This window comes from Lissotriton helveticus, chromosome 8 (genome assembly GCF_964261635.1).
Source record: "Lissotriton helveticus chromosome 8, aLisHel1.1, whole genome shotgun sequence".
Lineage (NCBI taxonomy): Eukaryota > Metazoa > Chordata > Amphibia > Caudata > Salamandridae > Lissotriton > Lissotriton helveticus.
The window spans coordinates 949880258-949894193 of NC_136069.1; the positions used below are offsets into that span (position 1 = coordinate 949880258).

Sequence of the window (13936 nt, forward strand, 5' to 3'; positions counted from 1 at the left end):
AAAGCACCCACGCCATGCAGTATGGCACGCCATACATACAGGGCCCGATTCACAGAATTAACTTAAGACAAAATCCTAAACTTACTCATTTTGGTATCCACAGAAAGCACTTACTCATTATGGTATTCACAGAAGGCACTTACTCATTGATGAGTAAGTGCCTTCTGTGAATACCAAAATGGTAGTAAGTTTAGGATTTTGCCTTAAGTTAGTTCTGTAACTCGGGCCCACAGTGTATTAAATCACTTTGTGACTCTGCCAGAAAGTGTAGACAAAAAGTACATCCTATAAATATGTCTCAAAAACAGTGTCTTCTGGGCTGCTACACCCCATCTAAGGTCCCGTCTACTGTTCTAACGGATTCTGGGAGTAACCCAATATTAATTGTAAAAAGTTATCCAACCCTTACTTAGGCCTCAAGATTAGCTACTGCACCATCCTATGGAACTGTGGGATTAAACACACACAATCCCTGGATATAGATATAGCATTCACCAATCAAAGGATCACAGCTAGCACTCTAGAGCACTGCCCCCATTACTGCAGGAAGGTATGGAAGAGCGGCAGATGCTCTAGTGGGTATCAAATTGGAGTGGCAAAACAACTAGACCGTTGCGTGGCTTACGCCATCTTAGGGGTATTGCGCTACATGACACGGAGGGAAACAAACCATGCCAACTCTTTTTCAATATCAAATGTGCCACTGCATTCAAGCCTCCCTGCAACCGGCTCAAGAGTAACCATCTATGGGCTGATTACCAATTGTCACACTTTGTAAAAAAATGCCTATGTTAAATACAAATGGGCCATGGGCCTTATATAAAATGAACACAAGTTAAATTTGTGTATTTACTGCATGAGCAGATAACATTTATTTCCAATACTTTATATGTTCTTGAGAAAACATAAATAACATATATATTCATTTAATACATTCATACATATACGGGTTTCTATGTTTAACTGAGAATGTTCAATAACCACATAGTCAGAGTACCTATAGTAATCCCTTGAAAAAATGCACATGAAAAAATGTATAATAATTGAACATTGTTAAAGTTGATATCCAGAATCCCAATGCATTTCGGGTTCAAATTGGAGATCTGCTTATTTGTATCGGAAGTCCGTTTTCTATTTTTGTTCCCATAAACTCTGGCGAGTTCCGCACCACGTGACCCGATGGGCGGACTCGCTTCTAACCTTGGAATCAGTGTAACGGCGGTGGTAGTTGCAGGTACGATAATGGGCTGTTTGTCCGGTTTTTTACATGTATAGAGCAAGTTACCTCAATGCTGAGGATTGTATTATTCATTTTCAGATCTCTTCTCACGGGTTCACGGAGCCAGCTCCTTTATTCGAACACTGGCGGTAAGCTCACCTGTAAGTCTCTACCACAGCATGTTCACGCAGCTCCATCCATATTAGCGGTAGTTAGACCCCGTTCCCTCTGTTTTTCAGGCATTTTGGACCTACACTGGTAGTTTTTCTGGCTGAGGAAACACATACCTGAAAATCGGAGCTTCACGCGTATTTCCATCGCTGTAAGCGCAATATGTTGTTTTTTCAATTGATCTCTTTGTGAGCACGTTCTTTTTTCGTATAAGGCATGAGTCCTTCAATATGGTACAGGAGTTCTTTAATTCTATTCACCCTTTTGATGGCATGGTATCTATTTCACTCTTTTGGGACTGTCACCACATTTGCAGTGATTTGCATGATCCTTTGACATAGGTACAAAAGTATTTCTGGGCACGAAATACATTACGTTTCACATGGAGTTTCTTTCTCAGTGGCACTCCCGAGTTGTTCTTTGTGTAATATGAAATTCATATGTGAGTTGGACATAGAAAATATTCTTTGTTGCTGTTTTGTAGATCCCGTAGAGACTTCACTACTGGGGGCTGTTATTTCAAGATTGACCTTTCTTCAATTTATCCCCTGACGAAGGGTTCAATTTGAACCCGAAATGCATTGGGATTCTGGATATCAACTTTAACAATGTTCAATTATTATACATTTTTTCATGTGCATTTTTTCAAGTGGTTACTATAGGTACTCTGACTATGTGGTTATTGAACATTCTCAGTTAAACATAGAAACCCGTATATGTATGAATGTATTAAACGAATATATATGTTATTTATGTTTTCTCAAGAACATATAAAGTATTGGAAATAAATGTTATCTGCTCATGCAGTAAATACACAGATTTAACTTGTGTTCATTTTATATAATGCCACAAGTACGTAACCAGTAAGGAGAGAAAGGGTATTTGCCTGGAAGGCAGGAGAGGGACTCCCTGTCCCCTTAGATATATCAATAAACAACAAAGAGGGAGTTACACCTGGGGGATACACTCAGCCTCAGTAGAGGCCAGTCTGTGTGTTAGCCACAATCCAAAGTGAGGACGTCCTTTGTCCTTAAGAAGACCCCTCACTCACCAACCTAGTTGGTGACATGCTTCATCATCGGGGTCCCACCCGGACAGCCGAATGCCATCCAGGTGTGCTGCGACACCTGATTACAGTGGAGCTGGTTTTGCTTTTTATGTGTGAAAGGGAAAAAACGAAGTGTTATTAAAAATATCCGGAACTGCCCACTTACGTAATTTATTCTGGGGTGTAGCGGATATAATTAAAAGAAAGGAGCACCTGTTGCCCGATTAGGAGAGCGGTCGGTGAAAACTAAATGGCGTGTGGGATAAAAAGGTTTGGTCTACATGTTTCTACCTATGTGTCAGATTAACAGGTATTCGTCAGGACCGTGGGGTACTTACGGGACGGTATGCGCACGCTAAGGCGCACCCTATCCTCGTAGGTATCAATGGGAGAAACAAAATGAGTCTCCAATAAAAAGGGTTTCTTCTTTAGTCTGTTGAAAAAAACCTGTTGGAAGAAATAAGGGAAAAAGGGTTGTGGATAACGAACAAATACATATAAAAACCACAAACATAACACACAGTTGGTCAATGGTGATGTGCATCAACATACATCATAACCTTGATGTGGGGGACGAGTGAAATAAGTCCCAATAATGCCATATACCACGTGGAGGCACACCCAATGTATCAAAGATACTGAAATCACTGAGTGTCAGCGCTAGTTGTGGAAAAGGCACTGGACACATAACGGCGAAGTGCTGGGTGTTTGTGTCTCAGAAGCTGAGAGATAGCGGAGTCGTCGTGCAAGTGAAGGCGACTGCGCAGGACTAAAATGACAAATACGTGAATTAGCGACTAAATTAAAAACTGATTCTGGACCTAGCACAACGACCACACATGAAGCGACGGAGTCCGGTAGTGATTAACATGCACGATTATAGTGAACAATGATTCGGAATGATCCTCTTACTAGGAGCTTTTATATTCAATGCTCCATGAGCCACTCCGGGATCGGCGTGTATTCTCGTTACAATCTAGGTAGAGAATACAAAGTATAGGAAAAATAAATAATAGTATCGTTCTTGTCATGGGGGTTAGAGGCTACGCTTCACAGGAACAATCTTACTTGTACGAGGAAAATGAGGCGCCGTTCACACCTAGACCGTCACCGCGTGTGCTCCGTGGGTTACTGGGCTGCCGGGTCGGCGAGGTAAATCCGTGTGCCGTTTCCGGGTTGGGCGTAGTTAGGCGGGTAGGACGTGATCGGCGCAGGGCGTGTGAGCGGCTGAGTAACCAATAGAAAGGGAGCTGTACAGTTGGACGTCACTGCACGTTATGCCGTGCCGGTAGCTGTCAACAGCGTTAAAGTGATATTCTTTATTTATTATTGTGATCTCGTGACTAGTGACTGTTTGGTCGTGAGAAATTCAAAACCATGCAGGCATACCGGGAATGTGACTGATACCTTACAAAACGAATGTGGGGAAGTGAAAAATAGCGCAATTATATTGCAGCTAAGTGAGTTCTCAAAGCATGCAGCAGAATAGGAGGTACACAAGAGTTTTCACAGAGAGTGGTTAGTTTTTTACTGAATTCCAGGGAATATTATCGTTCAGGCCCCGTTTGTGAGTGGCCAATCTGTAAATCCAACGCTGTTCCTTTTCGAAAAGGTTGGTTTCCTTTTCAACTTTCTCAATAATGGTCCATTTGAAGTCATTGGGGCCATGTTTCATGGACAGAAAATGTTCTGTGAGTTTGGTCATTGTTTTTTGGCAGCGGATCGTGCTGCGGTGTTCACATATGCGTTGTTTGACCTTCCTACTGGTCATGCCCACATATCTGAGGTTACAAGGACAAATAATAAGGTACACCACCAGCGAGCTATTGCAATTAGTGTGGGATCTGATGGTCCAGATCTTGCCTTCCTCCAGCTGTAATGTCTTGGTGTTCTCTGTTAGGGGGCAGACACTGCAATTCCCGCATTTGTAGTGACCCAAAACCTTAGGTAGGCCCCAAATATTGAGCACTGTGGGTTCTTCCTCAGCTTGTCTCCTAGGTCTAGTGTTCACCAGACTGTCGCGTATACTCCTTGCCCTTTTGTAGGCAAATAATGGTTTTTCCCATTTCAGATTGCCAGTGTTAATGATCTTCCAATGTTTATTGATGGATTTTGACATTAGGTTGGACGCGGAGCAAAAAGTAGTCACACATGTCAGAGGTGTGTCTGTTTTTTCTCTAGGAGTGTCTTCCAGAAGGGCTTCTCTTGGCTGGTTCCTTGCACGTTTTTGGCACTTATTCAGGATGCTGTCTGGGTAGCCCCTTGCTTGGAGTTTGTGGGTTAGGTCTCCTGATTGTTCACGGTAGTCGCTGATATTACTACAATTCCTCCTGATCCTTAAATATTGACCATAGGGCAGATTCTCTCTCAGTGGTCTGGGATGGAAACTCTCGAATCGTAAAAGATTGTTCTTGGCCGTAGGTTTAAAGTGGGTCTTTGTTTCCAAGCGTCTTCCTTCCTTTGTGATTGTTAGATCGAGAAAGGTCAGGGTGGTGGGGTCTTCTGTGTATGTGAATCTCAGGTTGTTGTCCAGGGTATTGATCCACTTAAAGAAATCTAGGAGCGTATCTTCTGGCCCTTGCCATATCGTCAGGACATCATCTATATCGCGCTTCCAGAGAAGGATGTGTGACAAAAATGGATTCTGGTCATTTAAGATGAATTGTTCCTCAAAGTGATTCACATACACACAAGACCCCACCACCCTGACCTTTCTCGATCTAACAATCACAAAGGAAGGAAGACGCTTGGAAACAAAGACCCACTTTAAACCTACGGCCAAGAACAATCTTTTACGATTCGAGAGTTTCCATCCCAGACCACTGAGAGAGAATCTGCCCTATGGTCAATATTTAAGGATCAGGAGGAATTGTAGTAATATCAGCGACTACCGTGAACAATCAGGAGACCTAACCCACAAACTCCAAGCAAGGGGCTACCCAGACAGCATCCTGAATAAGTGCCAAAAACGTGCAAGGAACCAGCCAAGAGAAGCCCTTCTGGAAGACACTCCTAGAGAAAAAACAGACACACCTCTGACATGTGTGACTACTTTTTGCTCCGCGTCCAACCTAATGTCAAAATCCATCAATAAACATTGGAAGATCATTAACACTGGCAATCTGAAATGGGAAAAACCATTATTTGCCTACAAAAGGGCAAGGAGTATACGCGACAGTCTGGTGAACACTAGACCTAGGAGACAAGCTGAGGAAGAACCCACAGTGCTCAATATTTGGGGCCTATCTAAGGTTTTGGGTCACTACAAATGCGGGAATTGCAGTGTCTGCCCCCTAACAGAGAACACCAAGACATTACAGCCGGAGGAAGGCAAGATCTGGACCATCAGATCCCACACTAATTGCAATAGCTCGCTGGTGGTGTACCTTATTATTTGTCCTTGTAACCTCAGATATGTGGGCATGACCAGTAGGAAGGTCAAACAACGCATATGTGAACACCGCAGCACGATCCGCTGCCAAAAAACAATGACCAAACTCACAGAACATTTTCTGTCCATGAAACATGGCCCCAATGACTTCAAATGGACCATTATTGAGAAAGTTGAAAAGGAAACCAACCTTTTCGAAAAGGAACAGCGTTGGATTTACAGATTGGCCACTCACAAACGGGGCCTGAATGATAAAATTCCCTGGAATTCAGTAAAAAACTAACCACTCTCTGTGAAAACTCTTGTGTACCGCCTATTCTGCTGCATGCTTTGAGAACTCACTTAGCTGCAATATAATTGCGCTATTTTTCACTTCCCCACATTCGTTTTGTAAGGTATCAGTCACATTCCCAGTATGCCTGCATGGTTTTGAATTTCTCACGACCAAACAGTCACTAGTCACGCGATCACAATAATAAATAAAGAATATCACTTTAACGCTGTTGACAGCTACCGGCACGGCATAACGTGCAGTGACGTCCAACTGTACAGCTCCCTTTCTATTGGTTACTCAGCCGCTCACACGCCCTGCGCCGATCACGTCCTACCCGCCTAACCACGCCCAACCCGGAAACGGCACACGGATTTACCTCGCCGACCCGGCAGCCCAGTAACCCACGGAGCACTTGCGGTGACGGTCTAGGTGTGAACGGCGCTTCATTTTCCTCGTACAAGTAAGATTGTTCCTGTGAAACGTAGCCTCTAACCCCCATGACAAGAACGATACTATTATTTATTTTTCCTATACTTTGTATTCTCTACCTAGATTGTAACGAGAATACACGCCGATCCCGGAGTGGCTCATGGAGCATTGAATATAAAAGCTCCTAGTAAGAGGATCATTCCGAATCATTGTTCACTATAATCGTGCATGTTAATCACTACCGGACTCCGTCGCTTCATGTGTGGTCGTTGTGCTAGGTCCAGAATCAGTTTTTAATTTAGTCGCTAATTCACGTATTTGTCATTTTAGTCCTGCGCAGTCGCCTTCACTTGCACGACGACTCCGCTATCTCTCAGCTTCTGAGACACAAACACCCAGCACTTCGCCATTATGTGTCCAGTGCCTTTTCCACAACTAGCGCTGACACTCAGTGATTTCAGTATCTTTGATACATTGGGTGTGCCTCCACGTGGTATATGGCATTATTGGGACTTATTTCACTCGTCCCCCACATCAAGGTTATGATGTATGTTGATGCACATCACCATTGACCAACTGTGTGTTATGTTTGTGGTTTTATATGTATTTGTTCGTTATCCACAACCCTTTTTCCCTTATTTCTTCCAACAGGTTTTTTCAACAGACTAAAGAAGAAACCCTTTTTATTGGAGACTCATTTTGTTTCTCCCATTGATACCTACGAGGATAGGGTGCGCCTTAGCGTGCGCATACCGTCCCGTAAGTACCCCACGGTCCTGACGAATACCTGTTAATCTGACACATAGGTAGAAACATGTAGACCAAACCTTTTTATCCCACACGCCATTTAGTTTTCACCGACAGCTCTCCTAATCGGGCAACAGGTGCTCCTTTCTTTTAATTATATCCGCTACACCCCAGAATAAATTACGTAAGTGGGCAGTTCCGGATATTTTTAATAACACTTCGTTTTTTTCCCTTTCACACATAAAAAGCAAAACCAGCTCCACTGTAATCAGGTGTCGCAGCACACCTGGATGGCATTCGGCTGTCCGGGTGGGACCCCGATGATGAAGCATGTCACCAACTAGGTTGGTGAGTGAGGGGTCTTCTTAAGGACAAAGGACGTCCTCACTTTGGATTGTGGCTAACACACAGACTCGCCTCTACTGAGGCTGAGTGTATCCCCCAGGTGTAACTCCCTCTTTGTTGTTTATTGATATATCTAAGGGGACAGGGAGTCCCTCTCCTGCCTTCCAGGCAAATACCCTTTCTCTCCTTACTGGTTACGTACTATTGGCAGCGCACAGCTGCGAGAGTTTTCTTTTTTAGCCTTTTTTTAACTCTCCGCCTTTCTGGACCACACACTCGTCACCATTTTTTTGACAATATGAGCGAATACCAAGGCCTAACTTTCTCATCAGAAGAGATCGATGCAATTATGGGAGATCTCTCAACTTTTGCAGACACTAACATTTCACAGAGCATCTCGCAAACCACTGAGTGGGAGAAACTTTCTGAACTTAAGAAAAACAGGATAAGGACCATCCTGCATGGTACTATTCTTAAGGAATATGTGATCAACAAAATGGCTCCTAAAGGCTTATTAGTGACCAACGCCCCACGAATCTTTTTAGAAGATGCCACTTTCCGAAAAGATTGGGCCTTAATAGCCTGGCACTGCACACATGACTGGATCATGTTAATCCTAAAAACTGCGGTACGACTATCTGAAAAGATCTTGGTGGAAATTCAAGCCACTGAAGGAGTAATAAAGGCCTCTATCACTGGCTATAAAAAGAAATTAGAGGAACTCAATAAAGAGATCAATGAATACAAGGAGAATCTCACCCAACAAAAAGTAACAAAGTTCCAGAAGGACTTGAAAAAATTCTCCTTCGTGAAAACTTATCCCTACTCTGACCCCGAATATACAGCACCGAGTAAACCGGATACAACACCAGCTTCCCCGAGCAATAGTTCGGTGAGCAGTAATTCAAGTGCCTCTAGTACAGGAAGTTACAAACAACGAGGTAAAGGGAGAGGGAGAATTGCACAACAAAATAACTGGCCACAGTTTAATCCAATGATGCAAGGATATCAACCACCATTCCATCCCCCACCATACCCGATGTACGGATGGCAACCACCCTTTCAACCCCAACCACCCCCACCCAACAACTACCGGCCTTTTTTATGGAGGGGCGGAAGAGGCAGGGGAAGAAACAGAGGAGGAGTGGGAGTACCACAGGTACACTGGGCACCAGAGGATCCAATCACGAACCATACCAGGAGCAAGAATCAACCAGCGGGACAGAGCAACACCTAGAATTAGTGACCAATCTGGCATCCAGACCTCTTTCAACTACTGAAGCACTAGTCCTGAACAAAGGACTAGGGTTCGTCCCTACACAAAGGTTCGACAAATTCAACCTCCATTGCGAATTAGCTGGTTTCTTCAGGAAACTGAAACTAAAAGCTTTTTTTGAAAAAAATTGAGACAAAACTGACAGCAATGATAATCAAGATCGCAGCGACACCGGATTACGATTAAAGTCGACGTTCATGCCTCCTCCCCACATGACACCGGTGGAAATTTCGGCCTTCGAACAAGCTGTATTCAATGATATCGAAACTCTAGTGCCGAAAGAACCCTTCACCAATCTGACAAAATTGGAAAGGCTCGCTCTGGATGAACTGAAACATTGCGATACCATTACCATTAAACCAGCGGACAAAGGTGGAGGTGTTGTTGTACTAGACACCTCTATGTACAGAACTGAATGCCTTCGCTTACTTGGCGATATACAGAACTATCGACAACTGACCTATGACCCCACTCAGGAACTAAAGAATGAAATCAAGTCATTGGCTGATCATGGTGAGGAAAGAGGCTTTATCACTAAACAAGAGGCTGACTTTCTGTGCAACAACGAAGGGAAAATTCCTTACTTCTACATACTACCTAAGATGCATAAGAACAAGCATCCCCCACCTGGCAGACCCATTGTTTCAGGCATAGGATCCGTCCTGGAACCCCTATCAAAATTTTGTGATGTATTCTTAAGGCCCCTAGTCCAAAAAACTCCTACTTACTTGAAGGATACCAAAAATGTCCTCCAATTGTTGAATCAACTAACAATTGATGAGAATACCATACTTGTCAGTCTCGACATAGAGAGCCTTTACACGAGCATACCGCAGGATGACACTCTGAAGGTATTAGAAGGAGCATTGGAAAAAGAAACTTGGACTTACAAAACTCCTAGGAACTTCATTCTTGAATGCGCCAGACTGGCACTAAAAAAGAACTATTTTGAGTTCGAGGGTACCCTGTACCTCCAAATAGGAGGGACCTCGATGGGAAGCACATTTGCTCCCAGCGTGGAAGGTCTTTATGTGTACCACTTTGAGGAACAATTCATCTTAAATTACCAGAATCCATTTTTGTCACACATCCCTCTCTGGAAGCGCTATATAGATGATGTCCTGACGATATGGCAAGGGCCAGAAGATACGCTCCTAGATTTCTTTAAGTGGATCAATACCCTGGACAACAACCTGAGATTCACATACACACAAGACCCCACCACCCTGACCTTTCTCGATCTAACAATCACAAAGGAAGGAAGACGCTTGGAAACAAAGACCCACTTTAAACCTACGGCCAAGAACAATCTTTTACGATTCGAGAGTTTCCATCCCAGACCACTGAGAGAGAATCTGCCCTATGGTCAATATTTAAGGATCAGGAGGAATTGTAGTAATATCAGCGACTACCGTGAACAATCAGGAGACCTAACCCACAAACTCCAAGCAAGGGGCTACCCAGACAGCATCCTGAATAAGTGCCAAAAACGTGCAAGGAACCAGCCAAGAGAAGCCCTTCTGGAAGACACTCCTAGAGAAAAAACAGACACACCTCTGACATGTGTGACTACTTTTTGCTCCGCGTCCAACCTAATGTCAAAATCCATCAATAAACATTGGAAGATCATTAACACTGGCAATCTGAAATGGGAAAAACCAATATTTGCCTACAAAAGGGCAAGGAGTATACGCGACAGTCTGGTGAACACTAGACCTAGGAGACAAGCTGAGGAAGAACCCACAGTGCTCAATATTTGGGGCCTACCTAAGGTTTTGGGTCACTACAAATGCGGGAATTGCAGTGTCTGCCCCCTAACAGAGAACACCAAGACATTACAGCTGGAGGAAGGCAAGATCTGGACCATCAGATCCCACACTAATTGCAATAGCTCGCTGGTGGTGTACCTTATTATTTGTCCTTGTAACCTCAGATATGTGGGCATGACCACTAGGAAGGTCAAACAACGCATATGTGAACACCGCAGCACGATCCGCTGCCAAAAAACAATGACCAAACTCACAGAACATTTTCTGTCCATGAAACATGGCCCCAATGACTTCAAATGGACCATTATTGAGAAAGTTGAAAAGTAAACCAACCTTTTCGAAAAGGAACAGCGTTGGATTTACAGATTGGCCACTCACAAACGGGGCCTGAACGATAATATTCCCTGGAATTCAGTAAAAAACTAACCACTCTCTGTGAAAACTCTTGTGTACCTCCTATTCTGCTGCATGCTTTGAGAACTCACTTAGCTGCAATATAATTGCGCTATTTTTCACTTCCCCACATTCGTTTTGTAAGGTATCAGTCACATTCCTGGTATGCCTGCATGGTTTTGAATTTCTCACGACCAAACAGTCACTAGTCACGAGATCACAATAATAAATAAAGAATATCACTTTAACGCTGTTGACAGCTACCGGCACGGCATAACGTGCAGTGACGTCCAACTGTACAGCTCCCTTTCTATTGGTTACTCAGCCGCTCACACGCCCTGCGCCGATCACGTCCTACCCGCCTAACCACGCCCAACCCGGAAACGGCACACGGATTTACCTCGCCGACCCGGCAGCCCAGTAACCCACGGAGAACTCGCGGTGACGGTCTAGGTGTGAACGGCGCCTCATTTTCCTCGTACAAGTAAGATTGTTCCTGTGAAGCGTAGCCTCTAACCCCCATGACAAGAACGATACTATTATTTATTTTTCCTATACTTTTTATTCTCTACCTAGATTGTAACGAGAATACACGCCGATCCCGGAGTGGCTCATGGAGCATTGAATATAAAAGCTCCTAGTAAGAGGATCATTCTGAATCATTGTTCACTATAATCGTGCATGTTAATCACTACCGGACTCCGTCGCTTCATGTGTGGTCGTTGTGCTAGGTCCAGAATCAGTTTTTAATTTAGTCGCTAATTCACGTATTTGTCATTATAGTCCTGCGCAGTCGCCTTCACTTGCACGACGACTCCGCTATCTCTCAGCTTCTGAGACACAAACACCCAGCACTTCGCCGTTATGTGTCCAGTGCCTTTTCCACAACTAGCGCTGACACTCAGTGATTTCAGTATCTTTGATACATTGGGTGTGCCTCCACGTGGTATATGATTCAGAAAAGGGGGTGGTGATGGACAGAGCATCTGAATTAAGCAGAACACTCATACCCAGTCAAAAGATCAGGGCTTGATCCATCACCGTTTTTTAGCTCACTGCACCATCCCAGTTCAGAACCTGGCTACATGCAAATTAGTCTGTCCCTGGCCCAGTGCATCATGGGAACAGGGCAGACCAAACTACAAAAGCCAATTCTTACACTGGGAAGGAAACAAGCTTCCGGGGACCGGTTTCTGGCATTACAGCCGTCTTCGGCCCGGCTGGCAGGGTATACTCAGACATGAGTCCCTTTCTCACTGCTCCATCAGGATTCAAGCAAGCCGGGCCGAAGAGGCTGAAATGCCAGAAACCGGTCCCCGGTAGCTTGTCTCCTTTCTGGTGAAGAATTGGCTTGGTAGTTTGGTCTGCCCTGTTCCCATGATGCACTGGGCCAGGGACAGACTAATTTGCATATAGCCAGGTTCTGAGCTGGGATGGGGCAGTGAGATAAATAACGGTGATGGATCAAGCCCTGATCTTTGGACTGGGTAAGAGTGGTCTGCTTAATTCAGACACTCTGTTCATCACCACCCCCTTTTCTGTATCCACGTGGTATATGGCATTATTGGGACTTATTTCACTCGTCCCCCACATCAAGTTTATGATGTATGTTGATGCACATCACCATTGACCAACTGTGTGTTATGTTTGTGGTTTTTATATGTATTTGTTCGTTATCCACAACCCTTTTTCCCTTATTTCTTCCAACAGGTTTTTTCAACAGACTAAAGAAGAAACCCTTTTTATTGGAGACTCATTTTGTTTCTCCCATTGATACCTACGAGGATAGGGTGCGCCTTAGCGTGCGCATACCGTCCCGTAAGTACCCCACGGTCCTGACGAATACCTGTTAATCTGACACATAGGTAGAAACATGTAGACCAAACCTTTTTATCCCACACGCCATTTAGTTTTCACCGACAGCTCTCCTAATCGGGCAACAGGTGCTCCTTTCTTTTAATTATATCCGCTACACCCCAGAATAAATTACGTAAGTGGGCAGTTCCGGATATTTTTAATAACACTTCATTTTTTTCCCTTTCACACATAAAAAGCAAAACCAGCTCCACTGTAATCAGGTGTCGCAGCACACCTGGATGGCATTCGGCTGTCTGGGTGGGACCCCGATGATGAAGCATGTCACCAACTAGGTTGGTGAGTGAGGGGTCTTCTTAAGGACAAAGGACGTCCTCACTTTGGATTGTGGCTAACACACAGACTCGCCTCTACTGAGGCTGAGTGTATCCCCCAGGTGTAACTCCCTCTTTGATATTTTATATAAGGCCCATGGCCCATTTGTTGTGCCTCTAGCAGTCCAGGGTTTCCCCTGGACTCATATTTACATAGTTGTTACCCACTAGGGAGCAGGGCACGCACCCTTAATACTAGAGAGCACACGAAACTTCACAAAGGTTCAATAATATTGAATAAAAGCAGCTAATTAGGTGTGCTGATCCACCCTCTTCTACAAATTATGTTAAATACAAGTCATATAACACCTAATGAATCCTTTGCAAAGAGATTCAAATCTACTGAGGAGGCTTGCGGAATCCCCAAGGTGAGCCAAACAGGGACAGGAGGATGGAGGGGGCTAGGTACAGATACTTTTGAGTGGGGAGGCTGTGCCTTGGCCATTGGGATTGAAGGCCCAGACGGAGGTGATTGGAGGGACCTGGTCTACACTGTTTGTCTGGCTCCTAGGGGGCTTGGGCCCTTCCTTTGTGTTGCATGGGCCTGGCCTCTAGGCTCAGCCGCACAGATTGCCGACGTTGGGCTGGTGGCCTCCGATGTAGTGTTTGTGGTCTGGGGTGTCCTGCAGAGGGTCCCATTGGCTTAGCGCCAGCCCCTTCCACTGACTTTGTCACCAGATCCCCC

General features: G+C 44.5%; 1 long non-coding RNA gene across 1 annotated transcript in view; it reads left to right on the forward strand.

The window, feature by feature from the left end:
* Window positions 1-1467: 1467 nt before the first annotated feature.
* Window positions 1468-13936, forward strand: part of LOC144771826 (uncharacterized) — a 207752-nt gene continuing 195283 nt past the window's right edge. The window contains exon 1 of the long non-coding RNA XR_013599495.1: window positions 1468-1541. This is a non-coding gene — a long non-coding RNA (uncharacterized LOC144771826). The remainder of the gene's footprint in view (window positions 1542-13936) is intronic.